At 48.3% G+C, this 12,962-nt stretch overlaps 1 protein-coding gene across 6 annotated transcripts in view; it reads left to right on the top strand.

The window, feature by feature from the left end:
* LOC129862219 (SH3 and multiple ankyrin repeat domains protein 3-like) overlaps nt 1-12,962 on the top strand; it is a 423,372-nt gene that overhangs the window by 269,351 nt on the left and 141,059 nt on the right. The window lies entirely within an intron of this gene.

Below are 12,962 nucleotides of genomic sequence, written 5' to 3'. Positions count from 1 at the left end.
TGTCAATATGTCTACTCAGGCAAACTGTGGACAGACTGGCAGACTGAATGTAACTGATTACAAAAAAAACTAAGAAAATAGAGTGATAGTTATAAATAGAGAAAATATTTACTAAATAAACTAGTAAAACATGTAATTAAAAAAGAACAATAAAAGAACAATAATGAGGCTATATACAGAGGGTACTGGTACCGAGTCAATGTGCGGGGATACAGCTTAGTCGAGGTAATTTGTACATGTAGGTAGGGGTAAAGTGACTATGCATAGATAATAAAAAGCGAGTAGCAGCAGTGTAAGGGGGGGGGGGGTGTCAATGCAAATAGTCTGGGTGGCCATTTGATTAATTGTTCAGCAGTCTTATGGCTTGGGGGTAGAAGCTGAAGGAGCTTTTTGGACCTAGACTTGGTGCTCCAGTACCGCTTGCCATGCGGTAGCAGAGAGAAGAAGTCACCCTATGACTTGGGTGACTGGAGTCTTTGACTATTTAATTAGCCTTCCTCTGACACCGCCTAGTACATAGGCCCTGGATGGCAGAAAGCTTGGTCCCAGTGATATACTGGGCCATACGCACTACCTTCTGTAGCACCTTACAGTCAGATGCCGAGCAGTTGCCATACCAGGTGGTGATGCAACCATCAGGATGCACTCGATGGTGCAGCTGTGAAACTTTTTGAGGATCTGGGGACCCATTCCAAATATTTTCAGTCTCCTGAGGGGGAAAGGGCATTGTCGTGCCCTCTTCACAACTTTCTTGGTGTGTATGGACCATGATAGTTTGTTGGTGATGTGGACACCAAGGAACTTGAACCTCTCAACCTGCTCCACCACAGCCCCGCCGATGTGAATGGGGGCGTGTTCGGCCCTCCTTTTCCTGTAGTCTACGATCATCTCCTTTGTCTCGCTCACATTGACGGAGAGGTTGTTGTCCTGGCAGCACACTGCCAAGTTTCTGACCTCCTCCCTATAGGCTGTCTCATCGTTGTTGGTGATCAGGCCGATCACCGTTGTGTAGTCAGCAAACTTAATGATGGTGTTGGGGTTGTGCTTGGCCACGCAGTCGTGGGTGAACAGGGAGTACAAGAGGGGACTAAGCACACACACCTGAGGGGCCCAGGTGTTGAGGATCAGCTTGGCATATGTGTTGTTGTCTACCCTTACCATCTTGGGGCGGCCCGTCAGGAAGTCCAGGATCCAGTTGCAGAGGGAGGTGTTTAGTCCTAGGGTCCTTAGCTTAGTAATGAACTTTGTTGGCACTATGGTGTTGAACGCTGAGCTGTAGTCAATGAACATTTTCCTCACATAGGTGTTCCTTTTTTACAGGTGGGAAAGGGCAGTGTGGAGTGCGATTGAGATAGTGTTATCTGTGGATCTGTTGGTGTGGTATGCAAATTGTAGTGGGTCTAGTGTTTCTGGGATGATGTTGTTGATGTGAGCCATAACCAGCCTTTCAAAGCACTTCACGACGTGAGTGCTATGGGGCGGTAGTCATTTAGGTAGGTTGCTTTCGCTTTCTTGGGCACAGGGACTATGATGGTCTGTTTGAAACATGTAGCTATTACAGACTCGGTCAAGGAGAAGTTCAAAATGTCAGTGAAGACACTTCCCAATTGGTTCACGCATGCTCTGTCCTGCCCCTCGGCCTTGGGAATGTTGACCTGTTTTAAGGTTTTGCTCACATCGGCTACAGAGAGCATGATCACACCGGAACAGCTGGTGCTCTCATGCATGCTTCAGTGTTGCTTGACCTGAAGCAAGCATAAAAGATATTTAGCCCGTCTGGTAGGCTCGCATCACTGGGCAGCTCGCGTCTGGGTTTCCCTTTGTGGTCCGTAATAGTTTTCAAGCCCTGCCATATCTGATGAGCATCAGAGCTGGTGTAGTAGGATTCATTCTTAGTCCTGTATTGACGCTTTGCTTGTTTGATTGTTCGTCTGAGGGCATAGCAGAATTTCTTATAAGCGTCCGGATTAGTGTCCTGCTCCATGAAAGCGGCAGTTCTAGCCTTTAGCTCAGTGCGGATGTTGCCTGTGATCCATGGCTTCTTTTTGGGGTATGTACGTACGGTCACTGTGGGGATGACGTCATCGATGCACTTATTGATGAAGCCGGTGACTGAGGTGGTATATTCTTCAATGCCATTGGATGAATCCCAGAACATATTCCAGTCTGTGCTAGCAAAACAGTCCTGTAGCATAGCATCCACATCATCTGACCACTTCCGCATTGAGCCTGTCACTGGGACTTCCTGCTTTAGTTTTTGCTTGTAAGCAGGAATCAGGAGGATATAATTAGGGTCAGATTTGCCAACTGGAGGGTGAGGGAGAGCTTTGTACGCGTCTCTGTGTGTGGAGTAAAGGTGGTCTAGAGTTTTTCTTCCTCTGGTTGCACATGTGACATGCTGTTAGAAATTAGGTAAAACTGATTTAAGTTTGCCTGCATTAACCTGTTTGGGCTGCAGGGGCAGTATTGAGTAGCCGGATAGAAGGTGCCCATTTCAAACGGCCTCGTACTCAATTCTTGCTCGTACAATATGCATATTATTATTACTATTGGATAGAAAACACTCTCTAGTTTCTAAAACCGTTTGAATTATATCTGTGAGTAAACAGAACTCCTTTTGCAGCAAACTTCCTGATAAGAAGTGGAAAATCAGAAATCGATGCTCTGTTCTAGGGCCTGCCTATTAATGTCCTTGATATTTATTAGTATAGATGCACTTCATACGTCTTCCACTAGATGTCGAGAGGCAGTGAGAGAAGAAATGGAGTGAATAACTTGATCTGGGGTCGAACAAAAGCTCCTTGTATGACGTGTCACCAGTTTCCTGTTTTCTGGAGAGCGCGAGAAGGGACCTGGTTTTGCCTTCTGTACAACTGTCGTTATAGACGACTAATATCTCCGGCTTTGATTTTGTTTGATACATGTGACAATATCATCGTAAAGTATGTTTTTTCAATATAGTTTTATTAGATTATTGATTTTTTTTCGGAACGTTAGGCGTGTTGCGTTGTGTGCCTTTGTTCAGGAAGGAGAGCTTCGAGACATTTTGCTAGCTTTCTGTGCTAATTGACTGGAGAAGAGGACATTCTAAATCCAAACAACGAATGTTCCCGACAAAGGACCCCTTGTACAACATTCTGATGAAAGATCGTCAAAAGTAGGACCCATTTTATGATGCTATTTCATATATCTGTCGAACATGTGAAATAGTCATTTGCGCCCAGATTTTGGGTACTCTCTCGCTATACCTAAGCTGGATGTCGTAATGAAGTTATTTTTAGAATTCTAACACGGCGATTGCATTAAGAACTAGTGTATCTATCATTTCCTATACAACATGTATTTTTTAGTAACGTTTATGTATAGTTATTTGGTCAGAATAGTTGTGTGCCATAAAAATATCCGCACATTCTGGGAAAAAGATGCTACGTTAGCACAATGTATAACCACTGATTTCAGCTCTAAATATGCATATTTTCGAACAAAACATAAGTGTATGTATAACCTGATGTTATAGGACTGTCATCTGATGAAGCTTATCAAGGTTATTCAAAAATTATATATCTGTCACGCCCTGGCCTTAGTATTCTTTGTTTTCTTTATTATTTTAGTTAGGTCAGGGTGTGACATGGGGAATGTTTGTGTTTTGTCGGTTTTGGGTGATTATATGGTAAAGGGGGTGTTGGGTGTATTGTATGGGTTTGTGTGTAGTGCATGTGTCTAGCGTTGTCTATGTTGGTTTAGTTGTTTAGGAGAGTCTATGGTTGCTTGAATGAGTTCCCAATTAGAGACAGCTGATTTCTGTTGTCTCTGATTGGGAGCCATATTTAGGGTAGCCATAGGCTTTCATGTGAGGTGAGTAATTGTCTATGTAGAACGTTTGTAGCCTGTGTGTGTATGTGCACAACGTTATTTAGCTTCACGGTCGTTTGTTGTTTTGTATAGTTTGTTAAAGTGTGTCGTGTTCGTTCATCTTCTTTAAATAAAAAGAGAAGATGTATCATTATTCCGCTGCATCTTGGTCCGTCTCTCCACCACACGATCGTGACAGAATTACCCACCAAAGGATCAAGCAGCGTGAATTGGAGCAGTGGCCTGCTACACAGGATTATTGGAGTTGGGAGGAAAGATTGGACGGAGAAGATCCATGGGCACAGCCGGGAGAATATCGCCGTCCCAAAGCTGAGCTGGAGGCAGCGAAAGCAGAGAGGCGGCGATATGAGGAGGCAGCACGGAAACAAGGCTGGAACCCCGTAAGTCAAACCCAAAAATTTATTGGGGGAGGGCTCTCGGGTAGTTTAGTTGGGTCAGTCGGGAGACGTGAGCCAACTCCTCCTGCTTACCGTAAGGAGCCGGTGAGGGCGGATTTGGAAGTGAGCGACGCAGAGACAGTAAAGGAATTAATGGAGAAATTGGAGGAGAGAGTTATGAGGGATGTACTGGTTTGGTGCATGAGGCACGGCATCCGTCCGAATGAGCGTGTTGGTGAGTTAATGTCACCGGGAACAGCTCTCCATACTCGTCCTGAGGTGCGTGCTAGCCGTCTGGTTAAGACAGTGCCTACAGCACGCACAAAGATTCCTGTGTGTCTCCAGAGTCCTGTGCGTCCTGTTACTGTTCCTCCACGTACTAGCCCTGTGGTGCGTGTCTCCAGCACATTACCACCAGTGCCTACACCACGCACCAAGCCTTCTGTGTGTCTCCAGAGTCCTGTACGCACTGTTCCTTCTCCCCGTACTCGTCCTGATGTGCGGGTCCTCAGCCCGGTACCACCAGTACCGGTACCACGCACAAGGCCTATAGTACGCCTTGAGAGTCCAGTATGCCCTGTTCCTTCTCCCCGCACTAGCCCTGAGAAGCGTGTTCCCAGCCCGATACCACCAGTGCCGGCACCACGCACTAGGCCTAATGTGCGTCTCCAGGGTCCAGTATGCCCTGTTCCTTCTCCCCGCACTAGCCCTGAGATGCGTGTCCCCAGCCCGGTGCCACCAGTCCCGGCACCACGCACCAGGCCTACAGTGCGCCTCAGCCGGCAGGAGTCTGCCGTCTGCACAGCGATGCCTGAACTGCCCGTCTGCCAAGCGCCATCTGAGCCATCCGTCTCCCCAGCGCCATCTGAGCCATCCGTCTCCCCAGCGCCATCTGAGCCATCCGTCTCCCCAGCGCCATATGAGCCATCCGTCTCCCCAGCGCCATCTGAGCCATCCGTCTGCCATGAGCCTGCAAAGCCGCCCGTCTGCCATGAGCCTGCAAAGCCGCCCGTCTGCCATGAGCCTACTGAGCCGTCCGCCAGACAGGAGCCGCTAGAGCCGCCAGCCAGACAGGAGCCGCTAGAGCCGTCCGTCAGACAGGATCTGCCAGAGCCGCCAACCAGACAGGATCTGCCAGAGCCGCCAACCAGACAGGATCTGCCAGAGCCGCCAACCAGACAGGATCTGCCAGAGCCGCCAACCAGACAGGATCTGCCAGAGCCGCCAACCAGACAGGATCTGCCAGAGCCGCCAACCAGACAGGATCTGCCAGATCAGTCAGCCAGCCATGAGCAGCCAGATCCGTCAGCTAGCCATGAGCAGCCAGATCCGTCAGCTAGCCTTGAGCAGCCAGATCCGTCAGCTAGCCATGACCAGCCAGATCCGTCAGCTAGCCATGAGCAGCCAGATCCGTCAGCTAGCCATGAGCAGCCAGATCCGTCAGCTAGCCATGAGCAGCCAGATCCGTCAGCTAGCCATGAGCAGCCAGATCCGTCAGCCAGCCATGAGCAGCCAGATCCGTCAGCCAGCCATGAGCAGCCAGATCCGTCAGCCAGCCATGAGCAGCCAGATCCGTCAGCTAGCCATGAGCAGCCAGATCCGTCAGCCAGCCATGAGCAGCCAGATCCGTCAGCCAGCCATGAGCAGCCAGATCTGTCAGCCAGTCATGGGCCATTCCTCAGTCCGGAGCTGCCATTCCTCAGTCCGGAGCTGCCATTCCTCAGTCCGGAGCTGCCATTCCTCAGTCCGGAGCTGCCCCTTATCCTGGTGCTGCCCCTTATCCTGGTGCTGCCCCTAACCCTGGTACTGCCCCTTACCCTGGTACTGCCCCTGACCCTGGTACTGCCCCTTACCCTGGTACTGCCCCTGACCCTGGTACTGCCCCTTACCCTGGTACTGCCCCTTAGTCCGGAGCTGCCCCTTAGTCCGGAACTGCCCCTTAATGCTATGGGGTTAATGTGGAGGGGGGTCATTTGGAGGAAGCTAAGGAGGCGGATAGGGACTATGGTGACGTGGGGACCACAACCAGAGCCGGAGCCGCCACCGTGGATGGAAGCCCACCCAGACCCTCCCCTAGACTGTGTAATGATGCGCCCGGAGTTCGCACCTTAAGGGGGGGGTTATGTCACGCCCTGGCCTTAGTATTCTTTGTTTTCTTTATTATTTTAGTTAGGTCAGGGTGTGACATGGGGAATGTTTGTGTTTTGTCGGTTTTGGGTGATTATATGGTAAAGGGGGTGTTGGGTGTATTGTATGGGTTTGTGTGTAGTGCATGTGTCTAGCGTTGTCTATGTTGGTTTAGTTGTTTAGGAGAGTCTATGGTTGCCTGAATGAGTTCCCAATTAGAGACAGCTGATTTCTGTTGTCTCTGATTGGGAGCCATATTTAGGGTAGCCATAGGCTTTCATGTGAGGTGAGTAATTGTCTATGTAGAACGTTTGTAGCCTGTGTGTGTATGTGCACAACGTTATTTAGCTTCACGGTCGTTTGTTGTTTTGTATAGTTTGTTAAAGTGTGTCGTGTTCGTTCATCTTCTTTAAATAAAAAGAGAAGATGTATCATTATTCCGCTGCATCTTGGTCCGTCTCTCCACCACACGATCGTGACAATATCTTATGTTGGTTTATTCGCTATCGCTAACGTGCCTATTGCTATCACTAACGTGCCTTGATGAATGAATGCGGTAGTGTGGTAAGCTATTGTAGTAAGCTAATATAATGCTATATTGTGTTTACGTTGTAAAACACATAAAAAATTTGGAAATATTGGCTGCAAAGATGTTTGTCTTTAATTTGCTATACACCATCGATTTTTCAGAAATGTTTTATGATGAGTATTTAGGTATTTGACGTTGGTGTCTGTAATTACTCTGGCTGCTTCGGTCCTATTTGTGACGGTAGCTGTGATGGTAGCTGCAATGTAAAACTGATTTATACCTCAAATATGCACATTTTTCGAACAAAACATAGATTTATTGTACAACATGTTATAAGACTGTCATCTGATGAAGTTGTTTCTTGGTTAGTTTGGTTGGTTCTTGGTTAGTTAGGTTGGCTTTGTGCATGCTACCTGTGCTGTGAAAAATGTCTGTCCTTTTTTGTATTTGGTGGTGAGCTAACATAAATATATGTGGTGTTTTCGCTGTAAAACTAAAAAAATCGGACATGTTGGCTGGATTCACAAGATGTTTATCTTTCATATGCTGTATTGGACTTGTTAATGTGTGAAAGTTAAATATTTCTAAAAAATATATTTTGAATTTCGCGCCCTGCACTTGAAGTGGCTGTTGTCATATTGTGCCCGGCTTCGGGCTTGCAGACCAAAGAAGTTAAAGTCTAGGAGCACCGCTTCTGGATCAGCATTTTCTTGTTTGCTTATGGCCTTATACAGCTTTTGAGTGTGGTCTTAGTGCCAGCGTCGGTTTGTGGTGGTAAATAGACGGCTATGAAAGTTATAGATGAAAACTCTCTTGGTGGTCTACAGCTTATCATGAGGTATTCCACCTCAGGCGAGCAATACCTCGAGACTACCATAATATTAAACATCGCACACCAGCTGTTGTTTACAAATAGACACACAACCCCACCCCTCGTCTTACCGGACGTAGCTGTTCTGTCCTACCGATGCACGGAAAACCCAGCCAACTGTAAATTATCCGTGTCGTCGTTCAGCCACGACTCAGACATGACGAAACATAAGATATTCCAGTTTTTAATATCCCGTTGGTAGGATGGTCTCAAACAGAGCTCATTCATTTTATTCTCCAGTGATTGCACAATGACTAATATAATGGATGGCAGAGGCAACTTACCCACTCGCTGACACATTTTCACAAGGCACCCTGACCTCCGCCCCCTGTATTTTCTTATTTTCTTCATGCGAATGACGGGGATTTGAGCCTTGTCCAGGAGAAAAATTATTTCCATCGCATCTGACTCATTAAAGAAAAAATCTTCATCCAGTTGGAGGTGAGTAATCGCTGTTCTGATATCCAGAAGCTATTTTCGGTCATAAGAGATGTTAGCATAAACAGTTTGTACAAAATAAGTTACAAACAATGCGAAAAAACACACAAAATAGCACAATTGGTTAGGAGCCCGTACAACGGCGGCCATCCCCTCCCGCGCCATTCTTCTTATTTAGAAAGGTTGTTTGCGTAAAAAATATTTTGACACCTTTCTGTTTACTCAATGACATGCAAATCTGCATTGAGAAAAGGTGCACGTTTGAGTTTGTTCACACCTGAGCGAGTCTGACCACAAGTAAGCAATGAGCTCAATCAGTTCTTCATGACAACAAAAATATAAACAACAAAGTAGGCTAATAAGTCCTTAGTCTTTGGGTTATGTTTAGGTAAAACTATTTGTCAAATCTATATTTCCAAGTCCTATTCTTGAAAATCATGAGGGTATTTCATGAATTTTAATGACTGGAAATCTGACAGACTTCTGTTTTTATTGTAAAGATATAGCCTAATTGTTTTATTATCTGTATTGAAGTAGAAAGCAATAGGTTAGAAGCCTACATAACCCATAAAGTAAAATGCAACATCAATTTATCGGCAGCTATGTAAACTCTAACATTGATTTAGATGTAATTTGGTAATATACATTTTTGTCTTCTTAAGGGGAAAGTAATCCAAAAGTAACTGAAAGTAATCAGATTACGTTACTGAGTTTGGGGGTCATCCAACAGGTATGTGTCACGATCGTGTGGAGGATTGACGGACCAAGGCGCAACATGATTTGAATACATCTTCTTTTTTAATAGCAACGACGAAGATGAACACTACACACTTATACAACACTAACGAAAACAACAAACGATCGTGAAAACTTCAAACGTAAGTGCACACACAAACTACTTACGTCGAACTATACAGATACACAAACAATGACCCACAAACAGCTAAAGCCTATGGCAGCCTTAAATATGGCTCCCAATTAGAGACAACCAAAATCAGCTGTCTCTAATTGAGAACCCATTCCGGCCACCATAGACTTTCCTAGAACTACACCCAACATAGACACAGCTAGACACATACACTCAACACCAAACCATAAACTACACCAAACACCCCCTCTACCATATAATACCCCAAAATACACACATACCCCATGTCACACCCTGACCTAACTAAAATAATAAATAAAACAAATAATACTAAGGCCAGGGCGTGACATAACCCCCCCCTTAAGGCGCGAACTCCGGACGCACCAACACATAGTCTAGGGGAGGGTCTGGGTTGGCTTCCTTCCACGGCGGCGGCTCCGGCACTGGTCGTGGTCCCCACCCCACCATAGTCATAAGAGGCAGCACCGGGATAAAGGGCAGCACCGGGATAAGGGCCAGCACCGGGATAAGGGGCAGCACCGGGATAAGGGGCAGCACCGGGATAAGGGGCAGCACCAGGATAAGGGGCAGCACCAGGATAAGGGGCAACACCAGGATAAGGGGCAACACCAGGATAATGGGCAGATCCTGGCTGGACGGCTCATGGCTGGCTGACAGATCTGGCTGCTCATGGCTGGCTGACGGATCTGGCTGCTCATGGCTGGCTGACGGATCTGGCTGCTCATGGCTGGCTGACGGATCTGGCTGCTCATGGCTGGCTGACGGACCTGGCTGCTCATGGCTGGCTGACGGATCTGGCTGCTCATGGCTGGCTGACGGATCTGGCTGCTCATGGCTGGCTGACGGATCTGGCTGCTCATGGCTAGCTGACGGATCTGGCTGCTCATGGCTAGCTGACGGATCTGGCTGCTCATGGCTGGCTGACGGATCTGGCTGCTCATGGCTAGCTGACGGATCTGGCTGCTCATGGTCAGCTGACGGATCTGGCTGCTCATGGCTGGCTGACTGATCTGGCAGATCCTGTCTGATTGGCGGCTCTGGCAGATCCTGTCTGGTTGACGGCTCTGGCAGATCCTGTCTGGTTGGCGGCTCTGGCAGATCCTGTCTGGTTGGCGGCTCTGGCAGATCCTGTCTGACGTACGGCTCTAGCGGCTCCTGTCTGGCTGGCGGCTCTAGCGGCTCCTGTCTGGCGGACGGCTCAGTAGGCTCATGGCAGACGGGCGGCTTTGCAGGCTCATGGCAGACGGGCGGCTTTGCAGGCTCATTGCAGACGGATGGCTCAGATGGCGCTGGGGAGACGGATGGCTCAGATGGCGCTGGGGAGACGGATGGCTCAGATGGCGCTTGGCAGACGGGCAGTTCAGGCATCGCTGTGCAGACGGCAGACTCCTGCCGGCTGAGGCGCACTGTAGGCCTGGTGCGTGGTGCCGGGACTGGTGGCACCGGGCTAAAGGCACGCACTTTCAGGCTAGTGCGGGGAGAAGGAACAGGGCATACTGGACCCTGGGGACGCACATTAGGCCTAGTGCGTGGTGCCGGAACTGGTGGTACCGGACTGGGGACACGCATCTCAGGGCTAGTGCGGGGAGCAGCAACAGGATGCACAGGACTCTGGAGACGCACAGGAGGCTTAGTGCGTGGTGCCGGAATTGGTGGTACCGGGCTGGAGACACGCACCAGAGGAGGAGTGCGTGGAGGAGGAACAGGGCTCTGGAGACACACTGGAAGCCTGTTACGTGGTGTAGGCACTGGTGGAACTGAACTGGGGCGGGGAGGTGGCGCCGGAAATACCGGACCGTGCAGGCGTATTGGCTCCCTTGAGCACTGAGCCTGACCAACCTTACCTGGTTGAATGCTCCCCGTTGCCCGACCAGTGCGGGGAGGTGGAATAACCCGCACCGGGCTATGTAGGCGAACCGGGGACACCATGCGTAAGGCTGGTGCCATGTAAACCGGCCCGAGGAGACGCACTGGTGGCCAGATATGTAGGACCGGCTTCATGACATCCGGCTCAATACTCAATCTAGCCCTGCCAGTGCGGGGAGGTGGAATAACCCGCACCGGGCTATGCACACGTACAGGAGACACCGTGCGCTCTACTGCGTAACACGGTGTCTGCCCGTACTCTCGCTCTCCACGGTAATTACAGGGAGTAGGCGCAGGTTTCCTACCTGACTTCGCCACTCTCCCTTTAAGCCCCTTCCCAATAAATTTTTGGGGTTTTCCCACAGGCTTCCTACCGCTTCGTCGTGCTGCCTCCATTCGCCGGTATCCCTCCTCGCACTGCGCCAGAGAATCCCAGGCGGGCTCCGGCACTCTCCCTGGGTTGATCGCCCACCTGTCGATCTCCTCCCACGTAGTGTAGCCCAGATCCTTTGTAGGTTCCTTTTCCTGCCTCCGAGCTAGCTCCTCATATCGCCGCCTCTCTGCTTTCGCTGCCTCCAGCTCAGCTTTGGGGCGGTTATATTCTCCTGGTACCTCCCGGTCTAAAATTTCCTCCCATGTCCATGAATCCTTGCATTGCTCCTGTTGCCGCTGGTCATGTTGCTTGGTCGTATATAGGTGGGTCATTCTGTCACGATCGTGTGGAGGATTGACGGACCAAGGCGCAACATGATTTGAATACATCTTCTTTTTTAATAGCAACGACGAAGATGAACACTACACACTTATACAACACTAACGAAAACAACAAACGATCGTGAAAACTTCAAACGTAAGTGCACACACAAACTACTTACGTCGAACTATACAGATACACAAACAATGACCCACAAACAGCTAAAGCCTATGGCAGCCTTAAATATGGCTCCCAATTAGAGACAACCGAAATCAGCTGTCTCTAATTGAGAACCCATTCCGGCCACCATAGACTTTCCTAGAACTACACCCAACATAGACACAGCTAGACACATACACTCAACACCAAACCATAAACTACACCAAACACCCCCTCTACCATATAATACCCCAAAATACACACATACCCCATGTCACACCCTGACCTAACTAAAATAATAAATAAAACAAATAATACTAAGGCCAGGGCGTGACAGTATGTTACTGGTTGTAATTTTGTACTGGTAATTAGTAACTGTAACAGATTACATTTAGAAAGTAACCTACCCAACCCTGGTAGTGAGCAAGTGAGAGAGAAGATGGTTTAAGATCAAGTGAGAGAATGAGACATTGAGTGCTGGGATTGGGGACTGAGGCTTAAGTGACTCATTGAAAGCCATGGCTCAGGTGCTGAGAGCCGAGTGCTACAGAGTTGTGGGGTTGTTTCCCACATGGGCCACATCTACTGAATATGGCTTTGTATAAAAATGTGTTGCTAAGATTTCTGTCTGTGAAATGTACATACACACTGACACACACATGCACGCTGACGTGTTTCCAAGGCTCTAGAACACTGAGTGCACATGCACACAAAAGTATGTCTGAGGGGGGTTAGAGGATGAGAATATCAATACTTAATCTAGAGTACTGTTTGTAACACATCCACGTGACTATGTTCTACTACTGCCTGAAGAGGGAGGGAGGGGTGGATGAGCAACGAAGGGAAAAAAGGAGAGAGAAAAAAAGAGGGATAACTTTTGTTTTGGTTTTAGGGGAGGTAGACTATTGACAGGTGCATTTAAGACAAGGGCTTAAAGAACCAGGAATAAAATGCCATAAAGTGGCATATTTTAGGTGATGCAAATGGTAGCCTTAAAGAACACAGATTTTAACTTCTGAGTCATGCTAATGAATATTCATGGTCAAATGAACAATTTTGGGGAAAATGTTTTGCTCCTCCCCGTCATAGACACTGTCTCTGCTGTGTCCTATTGTCAGACAGGTTTCATCCCTCCAGTG

This window comes from Salvelinus fontinalis, chromosome 9 (genome assembly GCF_029448725.1).
Source record: "Salvelinus fontinalis isolate EN_2023a chromosome 9, ASM2944872v1, whole genome shotgun sequence".
Lineage (NCBI taxonomy): Eukaryota > Metazoa > Chordata > Actinopteri > Salmoniformes > Salmonidae > Salvelinus > Salvelinus fontinalis.
Note: the sequence above shows the minus strand (reverse complement) of the source record. Positions and strands in the feature narration are given on the sequence as shown.